At 49.7% G+C, this 20,412-nt stretch overlaps 1 long non-coding RNA gene across 4 annotated transcripts; it reads right to left on the bottom strand.

Annotated features, from left to right (window-relative positions):
- Positions 1–525: 525 nt before the first annotated feature.
- LOC144226230 (uncharacterized) lies at positions 526–20,194 on the bottom strand. 4 transcript variants are annotated; one of them, XR_013333554.1, is made up of 8 exons: positions 19,966–20,194; positions 19,401–19,545; positions 16,242–16,349; positions 7,297–7,591; positions 2,229–2,486; positions 1,868–2,123; positions 1,209–1,290; positions 526–806 (listed from the first exon to the last, which is right to left on the bottom strand). It is a non-coding gene; the product is annotated as an uncharacterized LOC144226230 (long non-coding RNA). The 4 variants fall into 4 exon arrangements; XR_013333552.1 differs by having other exon boundaries at positions 2,350–2,486; XR_013333555.1 differs by lacking the exon at positions 7,297–7,591 and having other exon boundaries at positions 2,350–2,486.
- Positions 20,195–20,412: the final 218 nt, after the last annotated feature.

Here is a 20,412-nt window from a genome sequence, read left to right as displayed (position 1 = left end):
GCGGTTCTATTCCATTTCTTTTTGTCTTACAAGTGAAACACTCACTGTCCTTTGCTCCAGGCTCTCATTTCCAGGATAGCAAACATCCACAGAAGGTATAGAGTGCCTTCCTCCAGAGCAAAGGACAGACGTGCTGCCCATTCTAAAAGATTTTGTTTCCCCCAAGTTTGCCTTCCTCTCCTGAAATGCAACCTGCGTGTACGCAGGCATCACCTGGCCCTCTTTGTGAGGCCCATGGGAATTGAGGTTGAGCCTGTTCTACTACTATTGCTGTGAACAATAACATGTCCCTCATCTCTGACCCAGGAGCCTCAGCTCCTGGGTCATATACATGTGGAGATATATATGTGTGTGTGTGTGTGTGTGTGTGTGTGTGTATGTGTGTATGTGTGTGTATATACACACATGCACACACATATATACATACACACACATATATGTATATGTATATATATACATACAATTGCAGATATTCATAATTGTTGACAGTCCTCAGCTAAAAATCAAAGAGATGGTAATTAAAAATCTGCCACAATTCCCTTCCTAGCTACTAGAACTGTCTACATCGGTGCCTGGTTGTTGTTGTTTTTTAATATTTGCTTATTGAAGTATTTATTTAAGTAATCTCTATACCCACTGTGGGGCTCAAACTCACAGCCCCAAGATCAAGAGTCACAGGCTCCTCCTTCCTGAGCCAGCCAGGCGCCCCCACATGGATGTTTTCAGCCGCCTCTGGCTCTTCCACAACCAAAGGGAGCGGCCTTCAGGTGAACTTCAGCCGCTTCCTTCCGGAATTCCAGCAGGTCCTGAAATTCCCAAAGACAGGGGAGAAGCTGCACTCACTCGCCTCCTTAGCTCTGAGGGTTCACTCAGGGCCGCGTGGACCGCCTGGTCCCACCTACTCAGTGCCCAGATCAGAGGAGGGTGCTGAGGCCTCCTCTGGCTTCTGCATCCGGAATGACTTGGTGACCTCCTCAGTCACCTGAACCAAACCGCTCCCCTTCTCATTCCCCACCCCATCTTCTCCAGACCCCCTCCTCCCCACTCCCCACGTCCCCACCAATGTCTCCCAGGTTGGAACCCCCTAGAAACACAACCTTCAGCTGCCTGTTCTTCTGCAACTGCCTCCCTGCTCTAAGACAGTCCGCCTCCGGGCAAGCGGGCTGGGGCCCAGCCAGGCCACCTGCGTTCGCATAACCCATACTCACCCCTACTCAGGATGCACATGCGTGTGTAGAGGAAACCACTCCAGCTCATTCCTCTTCCCCCTCAGTCTCTCTCCTCTTCATCCTGCAAACCAGAACTCCGAAGTCACCCTAACTCCTCTTACTGCTTACCCTACTCCACTATCCATTCACCGAGCCCTGCCTCTAAGTTTTGCTGGTGTCTGTCCCCTCGCCCCAGCCCCACAGCCCTGTTTCAGACCCCATTACTTCTTGCCTGGAGCCCAGGTTCCAATGAATGGGCTCCTAGCCCTCACCACCAGCTGAACAAAGCTTAAACTCCTTACTGCGGAACCTAAGACCCGGTCTCTGCTTACCAGCACGGCTCCCTCCCACCATCTCCCACAGGCCCCCAAGTCCCAGCCACACTGGGCCACCCTGCAGTTCCCGTAAACACTCTGCTCTCAGACGTGCCTGCACGTTCACACCTGCTTTCCCTTCTGCTGGGAGCACCCACCTTCTCTCCTTTCCCTGCCCCCTTCCTGGGCACCTACCACTTCCTATTCATCTTTCAAGACCCAACTCAAGCATGACTTCAGGAAATGTCCCAATGCTCCTCTACACCCCATGCAACCAGCCTCTGCCCCTTTATGCTTTATGCTCTATAAAAGCCTGCCCCCCCCCCCATTATTCGTTCACATTACCTGTCTCTTCCTCCACAGAGTAAGACCTTGGAGAGCAAAGATCAGAACTGTTCATCTTTGTGACCCCAACAGGCTCAATAGATCCTTGCCCATTGAATAAGCAGGTTCTCCCTTACTTCATTCATCTCCAATCCCAAGGCTAGCTCAGTGGTCAGCTTTGAGCAAGTAACATCGCCCGAGATAGAAGTTGCTTCCTGAGGATTGCAGGCTTGAAGATGATTCCAGGATGGAGTAAGAGGCGAAAAGGAGAATGAGGCTGGGAGGGGGAGAGAACAGGGTTTTGTCCCTCACGAAGAAGAAGGAATGGGTACCAGGTGATAAGGGGCACAGAAAAGAGTCAGGTCCCAAAGGAAATGCAGACCTGGCTCAGATCACCTGAAGCATCATATCCATCCCATTTCCAGTATATGCATGGTGCAGGGTGGAGGGGTTCCCAGGGCCAGGAGGGGAGACCCAGTATAGGCCCCGGGATGGATTTGTACCAGATGTTACCAGAGCCCGCGAGCAGACCCAGGAGCAATCCGTTGATATCACTCAGGAAATTCAGGGCTCAAGGTGTTTCCTAGGCCCCCAGGACAGGAAGCTCAGTCCAGTGCCAGGGACACTGCCTCCTGAGTCACTGCCAACGAGAGAGACGTTACACAGTGAGATCTGGATTACATATTAAAAGGCCTCTAGCCCTAAATGCAAAGAGATATCCCAGATCGGGTCTTGGAACAGGAAAAAGGATACGAGTAGAAACATGTGAAATCCAAATAAAGTGCGTTGTTTGGTTAATAGTATTGTACCAATGTTATTTCTTCATTTTGACAAATGTACCACAGTGATGTGACCGAAGATACTAACTTTGGGGGAAGCTGGGTGAGGAGCATATGAGAACTCTCTAGACTATCTTTGCAACTTTTCTGTAAGTCTAAAATTATTCCAAATAAACTAAAACAATACACAGACTTTAAAACCTAAGCTCAAGATGTAAAAGGCACATGGGGAGCCTGGGTGGCTCAGTCAGTTAAGCGTCCAACTTCGGCTCAGGTCATGATCACAGGGTTCGTGGATTCGAGCCCGGTGTCGGGCTCTGTGCTGACAGCTAGCTCAGAGCCTGGAGCCTGTTTCGATTCTGTGTCTCCCTCTCTCCTGTTCATGCTGTCTCTATCTCTCTCTCAGAAATAAATAAAACATTTTTTAAAAAATAAAAAATTTTTAAAAAGGTGAGGTAAAGGAGCAAGAGGAGAGAATATATGTTTAATTCTTAGGAATCTGAAGACCATTACTCTAGTCATTCATCCACCCAACAAATATTTATTGAGCATCTACTATGGGGCCAAGCATTGTTTTCAGAGCCGAAGATACTGCAGTAAACAAAACGGCCAAATCCCTGTCTTCCTGGAGCTTATATTTTAGTGGGTAGCAGCTTAATATGATCTAATCCCACTCCACCCTCCTGGTTCCGGCACTCAGCTCCCAAGGAGAGAAAGTGCGGCCATTTCTCAGGCCCATGGGGGTGCAGCAGGGGTTCTGCCTGACCTGAGAGGTCAGGAGACCTGAGCAGGCGCCAGGGAGGGTGCTCCGTTGGACCGACTCCCTCTTGGCTCCTACTAGACATGGAGCTACGTGCCTGGGCTTTCTAGTTCCTGAAATAAGGGAAATAGTAAGAAATCAACTTTGTCCCTCCGGAGATACGTTGAAGTTCACTAGGCATGAGAGAGTATTTCAAGTGCCTGTATTCATATGATTGCTGTAAATATTTACATTCAGGCCAAGAACTGGGTTAGGAGCTCTCTTCTGTAGTTACTACAAATCCCCCTCCTTCTGCCGTCAAAGAATCCTCAGGACGTGGAGCAGAAAAGCGAAGCGAACTTGGCGTGCTCACCCCGTGCAGGGCACCGGATCCGGCGGTCAGCGGGGACCGCNCAGCCGCCCCGGCCCCCGGACGCGGGCGCCGCCCGAGGTCCCCGCGGACCCGCAGCCTGGAGGTGACAACCACGCGGGCGACCGCGGGCCCAGCGTGGGGGGAGGACGGCCAAAGGCAGCCTCCCACCCCGGCCTCCCCCGGGGCCGTTCGGGAATGCGGGGCAGAGGCAGGGCCCAAGGACCCGGCAAGAGCCGCCCACGGAAACCTCCAAGAAGGCAGGGATCTTTGTCTTTTCTGTTCACGATTAATCTCCCACGCCAAAGAGTACCTAGCGAACGTGGTAGGCACTCAATACAGTTTTCCAAAGAGTGGCCCAACCCTGCCCCCACCCCCAGCCTCAGTTTCCTCCTATGCACCCGGAAAGGTTTGATCTCTGCGGCCCCTGGCAACTCGGAAACTCTAGGATGCAGAGACTAAATCCCATGTGTACTGCTGTGGTTTTGCTTTTAGTTTTTTAGGGACATTTTTAGTGCTACCCTTTATGATGTGCCAGGAGTGAATTTGACACCAGATGGCTTTTTTTTTTTTTTAAATAAGAAAGAAGACAAAGGGAGGGAGAAAAATATTTTCCAACTGGCAGTGCTGACAGCATTTTGGAAGAGAATCCAGAGAGGCAAAGAGGAGCTGTTTCAGCTTGATTTTTTCCTCCTCCCGCACACTCTGCCCCCCTGGCCTCCACCATAAACGGGGTAGATCATACTGGAGCTTTTTATAGCTGAGGCAAAGGGAACATCATCACGGGAAACTCCACCCCGAGTTGGTAGTTGCTTTGTCCTCCCTGGCTCTCACAGAGGACTGGTCCCTGAGCCACGGGGTTATGGATTTCAGCTATAGGGACGGCTCTGACTAAAGGCTGACTCTGGTGTTAATTAGAAGAACAGAGAGGCACCTGGCAAATCAAAAGTTAGCGCTCCCTGCCTGGGGAACATTGAGGAAAAAAATAGCCAAAATGGCAGTGTCTTTCCTGGAATTCCTCTTCTCTTGGATCCCCACGCCCTCTGTTCACACTGCTCAGACAGAATGGCCTCGAGCTCAGTCCTTAACGTTGTGGCAAGAAGGGAAATTCCTAGAATAAGCTAGTCTGGTGGCCAGCACAATGGCGTCAACTCGGGATGCTGTAGTCAGACTGCTGGGGTTCGAAGCTTGGCTGCCCCGGACAGCGGCTTGACTCAGACAGGTGGACTCTATCTCTCCGTACAGTGGAATAAAGTCCTCACCGGGTAGGACTGTTGTGTGGATTTAATGAGATAATATGAGAAAAATCCTAGTGGTCTGCCTCTCCGATAGACCAATATGGTAAGCAGCCAACATTTTTCTTATTTGTTCAGCCTCAGGACGCCCCAAACTAGGACCTTGGGCTGGGTAGGCCCACTGTGGCAATGTCATCTCTGGGCCAAGGAGTCCTAGTCTGGTGGACTGGTCCCCCCTCCTCCTCCTTCACATCCAGGAGACTGGGGAACGGCATCACAGAATGAGCAGACATCATGCGTCAGGCTCAAACTTGATGAATTAGCCTTAAAGGGGTCTGGGAATTTCAGTAAAAAATAGGCCAACCTTAGCCAGAGGGGAAGAAGGGGACCCATGGGCCAGGAGAGGGCTATTGGTGCCAGGTTGGGAGGTTGTGACCAATGCAGTGACGAGGGGCTTGTAACGGCCACCCATGGCTTATAACCCTTTGGGGTGTCCGGGGGCTGTTTTGTTGATAATTGTTTCAGATGCAGTATTCTTGAATCCTTGACCAGCAAGCTCCTTGAGGTTTTGTCTTACCTTTGTATCTGCCCTACACAAACTCCGAGCAGAAGCCACACAAAAGGCCAACACTCTGGACGTGCTTATTGATTGGGTTGAGCTGTTTTTTTATGGACCAAATGTGTCCCCACAAGATTCACATGTTGAGATCCTAACCCCCGATGCGATGGTATCAGGAGGTTGGGCCTTTGGGAGAGGTGATTAGGTCATGAGGCCTCATGAATAGGATTAATGCTCTTATAAAAGAGACCCCAGAGGGTTCTCTTGCTCCTTCTGCCACACGAGGACACGGCCAGAAGCCAGCCATCTATGAACCAGGAAGCAAGCCCTCACCAGACACTGAAGCTCCAGCACCTTGATCTTGGACTTCCAAGCCTGCAGAACTGTGAGAAATGTATTTCTCACCTAGTCTATGGCATTCTGTTATGGCAGCCCAAATCTAGGCATGTTAAACCCAGGGAACAGGTTGGAACTCCTCACTGGATGGACAAGGTGGGACAGGAGGCAGTAGCTGGGCACTCAGACACCAGAGGGTCATCTGCTGGCCCCAAGCATCTCTCCTTCAACCCACAGGCGCTCCCTCCAAATACTCCACTCAATCTTCTCCAGCCTCTAGAAAGTCAGTGACACTTGAGTTCCCAGCCTGTCCTGCCACAGGGGAGGGCCCCAGCTACTCTGTCACTCCTAGCCTGCATGAGCCTCCAGCCCAGCTCTGTTACCACCTCTTTGCCTTTCTGGAATGAGCGCTGTACTTCCAGCCGGGACGGACCAACTGTTGCCCTGAGGCACTTTGGGGAATCTGTGTGTTGTTATTCACATGGCTGGCTGGCTCTCCCTTTGCATCTTTCAGAGGGGTCTTCCTTCTATCAAAAGTAACCACCCTCCTAAAATTACTTTCCATTATCTTACCCTGTTTATTTTGTTATTTGCGTGATCATTGTCTCCCCAACCCACCCGGACTGAGGACTGACCATTTCAGGGACCAGGGATCTTGTCTTCTGCCCATCATTATATCTTCGCCCCTTCACAGTGTCTGGTATACAGCAAACATCTGCTTAATGAGTGGTGACCTCCTCCCCAAGTTTTTCCTTTCTCTCGAGCATTTTCAGTCAATTCTTATCTATGAGGTAATTCTTGTGCCTCCAAAAGATGCATCAGCCTCCTTTATTTTGAAATCTTATTAATGTTACCCTTTCAGCCGTCAGCTTATTTTCCCCTCCATCGCCCCACCAACCACCCACAGCAGATACTTGGCATTTATGTGATAGTCAGGACCTCTTGGTTGAAAGCAATAGGAGACTGACTAAATGTGCTTAATCAATCAGCAAGTATATCATTTAAAAAAAATTTTTTTTAATGTGTATTTATTTTTGAGAGAGAGAGAGACAGAGCGTGAGCAGCAGAGGGGCAGAGCAAGAGGAAGACACAGAATCCGAAGGAAGCTCCAGGCTCTGAGCTGTCAGCACAGAGCCCAACACAGGGCTCGAACCCGCAAACCATGAGATTGTGACCTGTGCTGAAGTCAGAGGCTTAATCGACTGCCACCCAAGTGCCCCAGTATATCATTTTTCAGAGGCAAAGAGGGTTAATTCCCCCTTCAATAAAGTCAAGACTCCACTTAAACTTCCCAACAGCTTGTGACTCTGTCAGGCTTCCTGGCCTAGTGGGCTCCCCCATGTCTCATTGGCTAGAGTAGCATCACACGCCGGGGCCTAAACCAGTTGCTGGCCACGAAGCGGAAGCACCCTGACTGGCTGTGTAGACTTACCAGCATTCCTCTCCTGTGGCCTGGGTAGAGGACGGGTACTTTCAGGAATAAAATCAAGGCACACCAGCACAGGAAAAAAGGTAGGGAGTGCCGTCGAATCCATGAGATGCCTGATAACCTTCCAATCAATTGTTTTCCTGCTTAAGTTAGCCGGAGTTAGTTTCTGTGGCCTGTAGCCACAGAACTCTGGCGGGTGCAGATCTAGGGCTATGCGGTGACGAGTGACAGGAGCAGCGAGCGTGGCCAGGAGGGTGACATCAGCACACGTCCACGAGACAGAAGATGTGAAACAGCCCTAAAACCCAAGAAAGTGTCTGGTGGGTTTTGAAAGCTAGGTTGTTAGAGATCAGAGCCAGAGGCCATATATTTCAGGAGACCTCACTATGATTGTACCCCCAGGCTCTGTGACCTAGGGAAGGTGCTCCCATGGACGTTCAGTAGATACTGAAGTGGACTAGAATGAGCACCTTCCCTTTTTAAAACTTTTAAAAACTTTTTTATATTTATTTATTTTGGGGGCACCTGGGTGGCTCAGTCCGTCAAGCGTCAGACTTCGGCTCAGGTCATGATCTCACGGTTCATGGGTTCCAGCCCCATGTCAGGCTCTGTGCTGACAGCTCAGAGCCTGGAGCCTATTTCAGATTCTGTGTCTCCCTCTCTCTTTCTCTCTCAGAAATAAATAAAACATTAAAAAAAAATTTTTTTAATTTATTTATTTTTGAGAAGGAGGGAGGGGCAGAGAAAGAGAGGGAGGTACAGAATCAGAAGCAGGTTCCAGGCTCTGAGCTGTCAGCACAGAGCCTGATGTGAGGCTCGAACCCACCAACTCTGAGATAATGACCTGAGCCAAAGTCAGACATTCAACTGACTGAGCCACCCAGGCATCCCAACCACACTTCCTGTTTATTTTTTTATTTATTTTAAAAAATTTTTAATGTTTTATTTATTTCTGAGAGAGAGAGAGAGCGCATGAGTAGGGGAGGGTCACAGAGAGAGGGAGACACAGAATCTGAAACAGGCTCCAGGCTCTGAGCTGCCAGCACAGAGCCCGACAAGGGGCTCAAACCCATGAACCATGAGATCATGACCTGAGCCGGTCTGACACTTAACCGACTGAGCCACCCAGGTGCCCCACACCCTTCCTTTTTAAAATTCTATCCTTCCTTGGTGTCCAGGAGGCCATGCATCTAGATGGCCGGCCTCTCCCACCCATTTGTCTTCCCTTCAGGAGACTTGAGCAAGTGCACAACCCTTTCCCCCACCTCATTTCTCACTCTCCTCAGGGACATGCTGTTTTGGGCTTCCTTTTTTTTTTTTTTTTTAATTTATTTCTGAGAGAGAGACACAGCATGAGCAGGGGAGGTTCGGAGAGAGGGAGACACATAATCTGAAACAGGCTCCAGGCTCTGAGCTAGATGTCAGCACAGAGCCCGATGCAGGGCTCGAACCCACGAACCGCAAGATCATGACCTGAGCCGAAGTCGGACGCTTAACCGACTGAGCCACCCAGGCGCCCCCCCCGGCTTCTGTTCTTGAGCAGCTCTCCCACCTCTGGACCCAAGACAACATCATCACTCAGACCTGCCCCACCCTCCAATCTGATAATCAGACCTTCCTGCTGGGACCTTAAAATTCCTTTCCTTCCTCCTGTGGGTTCCCTCCTCCCACGGCCCCCACTGAGCCTGCTTTGAAAAACTTGGTCCAGCTCCTGGCACACAATCAACATCTGACTAGTGGTTGTCGATCTGATCTCATCTTATGCTCTTCTGCCTCGTGGTGAATAGCCTGCCTCAAAGCCAGCCACTCTGCTGCCCCTTTATCTGTTCCTAGAATGTCCCTTACCCCTCTCAGTCTCTTCCTCTGAGCTGAGGCTTACTCCCCACTGCTCACTACCTGCATTCTTATTCCATGCTGTACTCACCACTGATTCTCACTGTCTCACCTCAACTAGACCTCCCTAGGGCCCAGTAAACTTTGTCATCTCTGGGGGGTTCCAATCAAGTTCCCAGAGCAGCTCTCCTAAGCTCCTGAAGCTCCCCTCCTCCCCCTGCTCACCCTTCTGCAGATAACCCACACCCTCTTTGTCAGAGGAGCAAAAGTGTTGGGCACAGACATTAGTATTATCTACCTCAAGAAGACACTCAGACTTCTGGTCACAAGATGGCGGAGTAAAGCTCTTTCCGTCACCTTTTTCCTTCAAAAATCACCCCCTGGGGCGCCTGCGTGGCTCAGTAGGCTAAGCATCTGACTTCAACTCAGGTCATAATCTCAGGGTTCATGGGTTACAGCCCTGCATCAGGCTCTGTGCTGACAGCTCAGAGCCTGGAACCTGCTTTGGATTCTGTGCTTCCCTTTCTCTCTTCCCCTCCTCTGCTGGCGCTCTGTCCCTCTCTCCGTATCTCAAAAATAAATAAACATTAAAAACAAATTTTACGTCTCTAAAAAAATCACCCCCCAAAAATGACAAGGAGAATAAGAAATAGAAATCCAAACTCCATCTTTAACTAAACTAGGAGACGTTTAAAATCCTGGACCACATCACGTGAAAACAGAAAGTAGATGGGAAAGTGGCAAATGACTAAGAAAGGCAGGCCCAAAACACCCAGAGTCCCATACCTCTAAGAAGCAAGCTAACTCTTCCCCCAGAACCCCAGAGAAGCTCAGGAATTGGAAGTTGCAGGTAAACTAGACAACAGGGGTCTGAAAACTCTCTTAAATAGTTCAAAGATCTATTTAAAAAGTGATTCGATAGTCAGGAAAGTCAGCTGTACCCAACACAACCAAATGACTTATGTGTCCCCTCCCCCCCCCCACTCAGGAAACAGGAAGATGGATTCTGGAGATGTTGCACTTTCCTGGGGGTGGACGTGGAGAAGGAGGGGAACAAAAACCGAGCTAAAGTCAGCATTCTGAATTGTGTTCCTCAGCCTGCTTGTCACACCCTGTTCCCCACTTCCTATGCTCTACCCTGCTCTAGGACTCTAGCAGGTGGTGGGCTTCAAGCTAGAGCGGAGACCAAAGGAACTTTCCAGAAAAACAAACAAACTTATGCCACTGATCCTGATGTTTGGGGCTCCTGAGTGAAAGGGTCCAGCCAGCCACCTAACTGCCCTACCGCAAGCCCACACTGAGCACTTCCAAGAGTGTCCATGCCTCCTTCTCAAATAGAACGGACAGCCAAGGCAGACCAGACATCTGTGGTAAGTCTACAGTGTGATACAAAGCAAAACAACAGAAAATGTGAAATCAGGGGAAACAGAGACAATATAGAGAGAAGAACGTTTCAAATTAATATCCCCAGAGAGATGGTACTGCATGCATCCAGAGAACCAAGAACATGAAACCATTCACAAAAGGAGAGAAAAAACAGGGACCATGAAAGCACTCTTGAAAATTAAAAGAAAATGGGGTTAAGCGTCTGACTTCAGCTCAGGTCATGATCTCACGGTTCGTGGGTTCGAGCCCCACGTCGGGCTCTTGGCTGACAGCTAGCTCAGAGCCTGGAGCCTGTTTCAGATTCTGTGTCTCCCTCTCTCTCTGACCCTCCCCTGCTCACGCTGTCTCTCTCTCTGAAATAAATTTTTAAAACACTAAAAAATTTTAAAAAAAGGAAATTAAAAGAAAAGGGTTCATGACAACACACTTAGTAATGGATTGGAACATAACATGGAGGAAATCTCCCAGGAAATAGAAAAAAGAGATGGCCAACAAGAGAGAAATAATAAAATCGGAGGATCAATCTGAGAGGTCCAGTATCCAAATAGTAGGAGTTACAGACATTCCAAAGAAATAATGAAGAAATTCCCAGAACTAAGAGGTCTACATTGTTAAAACAGAGGTTCTTAAACTTTCATATGCTTATTAAAACCCAGATTATATGTATCAAGTATTATATATAAATATATATTAATATGTAATATTATTCAGCCAATTCAACACATAGTGAAGGAAATCTTGCCCCTGTGACAACAGGGACGCACTCTGAGGGCATTGTGCCAAGTAAAGTAAGTCAGACAGAGAAAGACACATACTGTATGATCTCACTTATACGTGGAATCTAAAACACAAACAAAAAACCAAGCTCATAGACACAGAGAACAGCCCAGTGGTTGTTAGATGAAAGGGCTGAGGTGAACAAAGTGGGTAAAGGGAGTCAAGAGGTACAGACTTCCACTTGTAAAATAAATACGTTTCAGGGACATAATGGACAGCATGGTGACTATAGTTAATAGAGCTGTATTGCATATTTGAAAGCTGCTATGAGAGTAGATCTTAAGAGTTCACGTCATAAAAGAAAAACACATGTAACTATGTAAGGTGGCAAATGTCAACTAGACGTATTGGGGCGATCATTTCACATTTGTACACACAAGGTGTACAAATATCAGATCATTCTGTTGTACACCTGAAAGTAATATGATATTATATGCCGGTCATCTCTCAATAAAACAACAACAACAATACAGGTTGCTGGGAAGTAACCAGAGTTTCTATTCACTAGATGGGTGGCCGAGGGGGCTCACAATGCACATAGCTAACATGTTCCCTCCTGTGAGTAGTACTGATGCTGCCGGTCTGGGACCACACTTTGAAAACCACTGTTCGATTAAAAAATCTATCAAGTGCCATGAAAAATGACCCATGCCGATACATTGTGATGTTTTTGTTTTTATTTTTAAGTTTGTTTGTTTTCTTATTTATTTTGAGAGAGACAGAAACAGTGTGAGTGGGGGAGGAGCAGAGAGAGGGAGAGAGAGAATCCTAAGCAGGCTATGCCTGCCAGCAAGAAGCCTAAAGCGGGGCCCGAACCCATGAAATCATGAAATCATGACCTGAACTGAAACCAAGAGCCGGAGGCTTAACCAACTAAGCCACCCAGGCGCCCCTGTGATGTTTTAATATATCAGGGATAAAAGAGAAAATCCGAGAAGTCAGGGGTGGGGGAGGGAGGTGAATTCAAAGTCTTGGGAATCAAAATAGCCTGGGTCTTCTCAAATGCAACATCTTATTTATTTTATTTTTAATTTTTTTCAACAGCAACATTTTGCAAGGCAAAGGAGCAAGGTCTTCAAATTTCTGAAAGAAAATTATTTTCAACCTAAACTTCTATACCCAGCCAAAAATATTAATCAAGAGTGAGGGTGAGTAAAACCATGTGATGTATGCAAAAGGCTCTAAAATGTTATACCTCCCAGGCATTCTTTCAGGAAGCTACTGGAAGATCTGGAAGATGTGTTTCATCCAAACAAGGAAGTAAACAGAGAAAGAGAAAGACAATGAGTCCCTGAGAGAGGAAAAGGACAAAGGGAACTTCCAGGGTGACAGATGTGCCACAGACCTGGAGAGCAATGCATCCAGAGAAAAGCGGAAGGATGGAGCGCCCCAGGACAAATGTCTCCACGGAAAAACAAAACAGAACCGGTAAGATTATATGACAGGTTTGGCCATATGCAAAATTGTACTGAGAAGGCGTTTCACAGAACTGTTGAAGGGTGTGGGAAGACAGAGCCAGAGATTCAAAGAAAACCAAGCGAAGGAAAAAATGAGGCAATTAACTCCAGGAGAAACAAAAAAAGTTGTACAAGAAAGGAAATGTAAACACAGCATTCAACAAAAAGTTATATTAGAAGAGGAAATGTAACCAGAATACTTGCCTCAAAAGTAAATAAGATCTACAAAGTCAATAACGAAATCACTGAACATGGATTTAACCATAAATTATGATATAAACATAACGGGGGAGGGGGAGGGGAGCGGGGAAGAGGGGACTAAGAGAATCAAAATCCTCATCCCGCAGAACGAGAAGTCAACAAATTGGATAGACGAATCCAGAATGGCAGTGCATATATCATTTAGAAATAAAGAAGGAAATACCAGAAGAAACAGCTAAAACAGTTGAAAGTGCTTGCCCCTAGGGAGTAGGATAAAGATTGGGAAAAAGGCCAGGGGACTTCTGTTTTTGTCACAGCCCTTTAGAACTATTTGATTTTTTAAGCTATGTGTATGTAGTGTCCTGATTAAAATAAATACTGATTTTATAAAGCAGCTATAAAAGGAGGCGTCACATCCTCCAATACAGAATTCCTTACAGGACCCTCTATGGACTCCAAGGAACACCTTCACAGGTGGCATTATTCATCAGCTCAGCCCTCCTCCTCTCCCAAATGCAATCTCCCCATTTCCTCCTGTTCTGTCAACCATCACCCAAGTGGCTGGCTGTATGCCAACCCTACTGAACAGGCAATTTCCAGAATGTGCCTCTGGGACTTTGCATGCACTCTGCCTTCTACCTGGAAGGCTATTCTTTCCTTCCCTACTCTCGGCCCAACAGATTAAGGATTGGTTTATACTTCAGGCCTCAGTTTAGATAACACTTTCTCTTTAGGGAGCCTCCTCCCCCACCTAATCTGGGGGAAGTGCTCCTCTCTTACACAGCCCCGCTCTCCATATGCTCTCAGCACTCCAGCGCTCTGGCAAATGCCCCTCCCTTGTGTGGCTTTCCCACTAGACTGTAAGCTCTTGGAGGTCAGGAATCCGGTATTACAGTAGCCCCAGGACAGACTGGTGATTTTGCAAGTCAATGATTTTGCAAATGACTGAATACGCCACTCAAATTTAGTAAGGGCTCAATAAATGGTCGAATGAGTCAATTAATGATTCACCAAAAAATGAAGCCCTCTCCCTCCACCCAAAATATGCTTCCCTTCCGCCATCTCCACTCTCCCATCTACTCTCCTTCCTACAAGGTCACACCTCTCCAGCAGGTTGGCTGTGGCTAGTGCCTCACCTTCCGATCCACTCAGTCCCTTCTCAACCTCAAAAAGAAGCCAAGGCCCCTTGGTGTGAGCAGAGTCAGCATCCGTACAGGGCTTTCTGTGTCAGTCGGCACTACAATGGAGTGAACAGTTTAGGGACTATCTGCCCAGCCCAGAAAGAAAGCAATCCCCTCCTAGTGTCCCTGTCCCCAGATCCAAAGTACAGCTCTCAGAGGTCTGGAACCCAGGCTAACCAGAGGGAACATGGTTAGCTCTTGACTTCGGTCTGCCTAACAAGGATAGACAGTGTCCTAAACTCAGCGATTGGCTCGACCCAGTCTTCCTGCCTCCCTGTCCACTTTGCAGGCCAAGGGGAGCTGGCTTCCCTTGGTGATTGCCTGCTAGTGTCTTCCAGTGGTAAAGGTTTGCGGCCAAGGCCTGGGGTGCAGGGAGGGCTGGAGGTAAGAAACCTGAGTGCTCAGTGTGGCCCAGAGACACAGTAGACCTGGAGGGTAAAAACTCGCCGTGGATACTCCCAGGGCTCTAGAAGCCAAAGCAAATCTGGCCTACACTAGGTCCAGGGAGAAGGGACCAGATTGCAGCACTGGAAAGCCTCTAGGTCGCCGGGTCAGGGGCGTTCTGCCGCCCCACCCCCACTGCGCCACGTGACCTCAAAGGGCCGCCGGGAGTTTGGAATGTGGCGACCCTAGTCGTGCCCCCGGAGGGGCCTGTCGAGCGGCAGTGGAGCGAGGGGCCGCGCCCGGCCCGGAACGAGAGGAGGGGTGGGGGCGGGGCGCAGGAAGGGCCCCTTCTTTCCTTTCCCCACCGGGCCAGGCAGGCTTGGGGGGGGGGCGGGGGAGCAGCGAGGGAAGGAGGAGGTTTGGCTTCGTCTAGCGAACCTGTAAATACGGGCCGAGAAACTCGATCTGCTCCAGTCCCTTCCCTATTTAGAAGGTCTGGGAGCCTGGCGCTCAGTGGCTGCTGGGGGCGCAGGTCACGTGGCCACCTCCGACTAAGTGACGGGGAAAGGGGGAGGCTGTGCTCGGGAGGAGCCTGGATTGAGGGAGGCCGGAGTCCAGACCTGGCCGGCAGACTCCCACCCCAAATAGTACCATTTGTCTTGATTTTACACTTTTGCACAGTGACCGTGGAGTGGGGAGATCCAGGGTCTGCCCTGCGGCAGGACCGCCCACCCAACGGGCCCTTTCTGACTGCCTGGGCCAGGTGTGTCTGTAGGTCTCACCAAGCCTCTCCCAAAGCCCGGGGCAAATAGGACTCCGGAGTCCTAGGCTCTTGTGCCTGTGCTGGCGGTTAGGCTCCCGGGCTCCACTCTGGGTCCGGGACTCCTACTTCCTGGGTGGTAGAGAAAGCCCTAGGAGGCTGGCACCCTGCCTCCCCGCCTTCCTGACTCAATGCCCCAGGAGATAAGCAGTGCCCCAGGAGGAAGATGTCTACTGGCACTGGTTTCCTACCAAGCCTACTGTGTGCCAGGCTCAGTGAGAGGCATTAGACGNGGGGGGGGGAGAGAGGGGGACACGACAATCCAGTAAACCAGAATGAAAATACAGGAGCACAGAGAAGCATCTAAGAATCTAAGACAGATGTGGGAGGATTTGAGGAAGCAAGGCATCCAGGCAGAGAGAACAGCCCATGCAAAGGCATGGGGCAAAGGGTGTCAAAGAATCACAGGTGTTGAGATTCTCTGGACAGAAGCATGAGTGGGTGCGCGGAAGGTGTAGGAGATAGGGTAGGAAAGCCAACGCGAACCCGATCTTGGAGACCATTTGAAAGTTACACGTAGATAGGATGAGATTTGCATCTTCTAGCGGTGCTAGGATTCAAATCTGGGACCTGGAGAAAGTTTGATTAGGAGCCCGTTGCCAGCCACCCTTGAGGTAACCAGCAGGGCATGTGAGGAAGGAAAAGGCCTGGGACGCCTGGGTGGTTCAGTCAGTCAAGCATCCAACTTCAGCTCAGGTCATGATCTCATGGTTGGTGGGTTGAAACCCCACGTCAGACCCTGTGCTGATGGCTCAGAGCCTGGAGTCTGGTTCAGATTCTGTGTCTCTCCCTCTCCCTGCTCCTCCCCCACTCATTCACTCTCTCTCTCTCTCTTTCCCTTTCTCCTTGTCTCTCTCGAAAATAAATAAACATTTAAAAAAAAAGTTTTTAAAGAAGCCTGACAAATACCTGGGAAGGGAAGAGTCACTGGTCCTCTGGACATGAATCGGGAGGAAGAGGCTTAGGTGACTTCAGGTCTCTGGCTTGGGGAACTGAGCAGATGTAGAAGGAACGGGTCTGGAGGAAAGGTTGATGAGGGAGACAGTAATATTTATTAAGCACTTCTAGTGTTTCAGGTACTACCACTCCACATATTATCTCATTTAATTTTCACAATAACCTATGAAGTAGGTACTATTGATATCCCCATTCTAATATGAGGAAGGCAGTCAAAAGCTTAAGTTAACTAGGTGGTAGGGTTAGGATGCCTGCACTTTGCAGAGTTCATCTTCCCAAATCTGAAGCCCCAGTGAGGGGTCCCAGGCTCCTCTGCAGAGAAGCTATGCCCACTACCATTAGCCCCTCCCCAGCCCCCAGTACCCCCACCAACTGTCCCGTCACGGTAACTGTGACTGGTTCTCACAGTCACTGTGAGGTTCTCCCTCCCTCATGCCAACCCACCCCACGTCCCTCTCGGGACCTTGCCCTGAGCAGCCAGGACAGGACCCAACAAGCCTTGCCACCGGAGGGCCCAGGGCTCTGGAACCCCGGTGCCGAGACCCCACCTTCCTAGTTACAACACAAACCGGAACTGAGACTCTGCAGGAACAGAGAAACCAAGAAAATGGATGTGTTCCGTCTGTAATAAAAATAAACATTTTTTTCAATGGAACATTTCAGTGACATCAGAAGGTCACGAAAGGTCTTCCTTGGCCCAAGCCTGTGTTTATTTTCTGTGGCGAAGGCGGGCTGGGTTCTGGAGCGGCAGGCCTCTCCCTGAGGGGAGGCCCCTCCAGCTCTGTTTCCCTTTCCCAAACCTTGGCTCAGGAACACCCAGTCCAACTCTGAATAGCCACAAGAGACAGACAAGGACAGCCGCTCCATGAGCCCCATCCTCACCACCACACTGTTCCGGCACTTGGTGGTGACTGGGGGGGTGGGGGGTGCTTCTGTTTTCACACCGCTTCTCACCAGCCCAACAGGTGAGGTAAAGGTGAGGTAAGGGATAGAGTAGGTAGGTGAGCTTTCCCTTGGGAGAACTGTGAGGCCCAGAGAGCCCTGGCTTCCACTCTCACCCCTGAACCTAACTGAATAGCTACCCAAAGGTGCACAGTCAGCACTGGCCTAGAGGCAGGAGGTTATTGAAGAGGCTGTTGTAGGCAGAAGTGGGCATGTCCACTTCCCCCTCACTTCCCACACCCCCTTAACAGGGGCCTTTCTGGTCTAGAGACCTGTAATCTGGGGGCAGAGCAGTAAGAGGCCCAGGGCCCCTCCGTGTTTGGGGCTTCCAGGCTCCAGGAAAGCCGGCACTGCCTTTTAGTTTCTGGAGGCACAAAGGTTCCCAACCAGGACTCTCAGAGACCTTCCCTCATCTATCCTCCCCCCACCCCACCCCAGCCCCACTCTGGCTTCTATTTGCCCCCTTGTGCCTCTCTAGTCTTGGGAGGGTTTCTGTCTATTTTCTTATACACAAACCTTTCTTTGACCTCATCACAATGGCTACTTGAGCGCCATCTCCTCTGTGTCCATTAGGGACAGTTTGACCACACACAGAGAAGGCATCTACGACAGACAGAAAACGACAGCAGTATTGTGCCAACCAAAAGTCACAGCCTGGTAGTGGGTCATGACATCAATTTAGTGGGTCATGGACAGCACCTTAAAAACGTGAAATAGAATACAATAGAGAACATCAGAGTGCACGTAGATGGCAAGGGTAACTACTGCCCCGTGAAAATTGTTTCCGTTATCTTGCAGTATAAAATGTGCTGCTTGCTGTGTGTCTCTGAACCCCTCTTCAAAAGAACACCGGTTAAGACACGGAGTCAAGGCTCATACAGCAAACATACAAGGCTGCCTGCTCTGTGACAGGTACCATGTGAGGTACAAGAGACACGCTAATAAATAACACATTACTCATTAGTCTCAACTCATCTCAATCCATCTTCTGGTTGGGAAGCCAATAATCAAACTGCCAATTGCAAGACAAAATGTTAAGTGCTCGAAGAGAGTATGTAGGAAGCTATAAAACCCTGATGTGAGAGTGGGTCTCTGGGAGGACTTCTCAGAGGAGGTGATATAATTAGAGTTCTTAGCAAGGAAAGACAGTGACCAGGTTCTAGTATTTCTTCCATTCTATACATTCTCTCTTTAAAAAAAAAAAGAAGAAGAAGAAGAAGAAGAAGTCTAGGCTTGCCTCCTCTTAATAAGCTTGTGAAAGACCTTGGGTAAGTCAATTAACCTTTCCAGACCGTGTTTCCTCATCTGCAATACAGGCATAAAACTGTTCTGTCAACGTCAAAGAAATGAGAGATTAAGAGAGACAGTGTCTGTGTCAGTACTTTGTATAAAAAATGAGGGAGGGATTGTCCCTGCAGATGAGAAAATGGAAGCTAGAGAGATGAAGCGTCCTGCCTACCACTACAGAGGTGGGGGTGGCAGATCCCCCTGAATCCTCAGTTCTCCGCTCCTCCCTGCACCCTCCCTCCTCCCACCCAGACGGAACTACCTTGCACAGGGGCAGGGGGCAGGGCCCAAAAAGGCCCTGTCATAACCTAACTAATGAAGATTTACCTTCAAGAATCCTATTGGTTTAGTGATCTTTGAATAATGATGGGAGAGAAATATGTAAGAACTCCTCCCTTTCCCCTTCCGTTAACAAATTAAGATCTACCCAAACTCAGTTTTTAAAGTTACATAAGCATCATTCAGATCTTCTGTAACAGCTCTCATTTTGGAAAAACAGCATTTCCATTAAAATGGTGTTATATAAAAAGGTTTTGTGTATGTGTGTGTAGGAACAGAAGAAACAGGCCCACATGAGCACTATGAAGGCACACAGGCTGATACACATCACAACCACACGTGTCCCCATGGAGGAGGGACCGTGGGGGTCAGGCATGTGATGGTACCTGGGAGCTGCAAGAGGGAAGGCCATCAGCTGCTCCCACCTGCCGGAGACCAGAGAAGTCCTTACCTTCTGGAAGCCCCTTCCTTGGTAGGTGAGTTCCATTAAATCATGGACTGTTAGAATTGGAATTAGCGCACAAGTCACCAATTGCAGTCCCACCCTACATCACCCCTGTCAATGTTGAACAGTTCCCTTCCTCCCAAGGCAGCCCACGTCACCTGTGGACAGATGTAGCTCCTGGGAAGGACCTGATATTGAGTTGAAACTTGCCCTTCTAGAGCTTCTTGGGAACAAGCGCGCGCGCGCCCCTCACCTACAGCCTTGAAAGTCCAGGAGCCATAGCCAAGGGAGGGTATCTGAGGCCTAAGAGTAAAGCGGGAGGGCAGCATTGAGTGCACTGAGCAAGAGCTCTTCCCTTAGGGACCTCTATCCATCTAAACTGAGGTTGGGACTATAGGGTTGGGGGGGGTGGGGAGAGGAGGGTAAGCCCTGAATGGGAATGAGTGAGTGGCTTTGAGCAAAGCCCTGCAATTCAGGTCTCATTTGAAGCGGAGGGAGGGGGCGGTCAGACCGACCCGAGACCAGTTCCAGTTCTGATATTCTGGGATCCTGAGTCCGCCTCCCCCTCACCCCCAGCAAGACATCCCTTTCGGGATTCAGTGGTTGTACTCTTTTACGTGAAACTGTGGGTTCACAATTCGAGGGCCAAGCAGGAAGAAAACTGCCCCGAACCTTCCCATCCTGACCCGACCTGAGTTAGACTTCGCGGCTTGCCCTGGTTACCTGAGAGGAGACGGACAGACGTGAACACACAGCACAGAGCAGGGAAACGTGAGCTTTGGAGTGTCCTTTTAAGTAGTTGGGAAGGGGGTGTGGCCGAGGATACTGGGAGGCTGCAGCGGGGCGAGGGGGGAGTGGCCCGGGGGCGTGGCCGCAGCGACTGGAATGTTGTTGGGTCCTCGCACCGCATAGTAAGGAGGGGCCACGCCCCTTTTCTCCGAGAGGGCCAATCGGAGCGCCGGAGCGGTTTCAAGTCTCCCCCTCCAGCCTGCCCGCCCGCCACCCCACCCCCCTCGGGGATTCGCTTTTTCCGTAACAAAATAGCAAAGCTCCGGATGTTCCGCAGCTCCCGCAGCTCCCAGGTGGAGGGGCCTGGGGCCTAGGACGGTGTTCCGGAGCCGCAGGCACAGGCCGGCCGTGGAGAGGCCGGGTGCGGAGCCAGGAGGCGCG

Source organism: Crocuta crocuta, unplaced genomic scaffold, assembly GCF_008692635.1.
Source record: "Crocuta crocuta isolate KB4526 unplaced genomic scaffold, BGI_CrCroc_1.0 scaffold549, whole genome shotgun sequence".
Taxonomy (NCBI): Eukaryota; Metazoa; Chordata; class Mammalia; order Carnivora; family Hyaenidae; genus Crocuta; species Crocuta crocuta.
The sequence above is the reverse complement of the archived record's forward strand: the minus strand, read 5'-3'. Positions and strand labels throughout refer to the sequence as shown.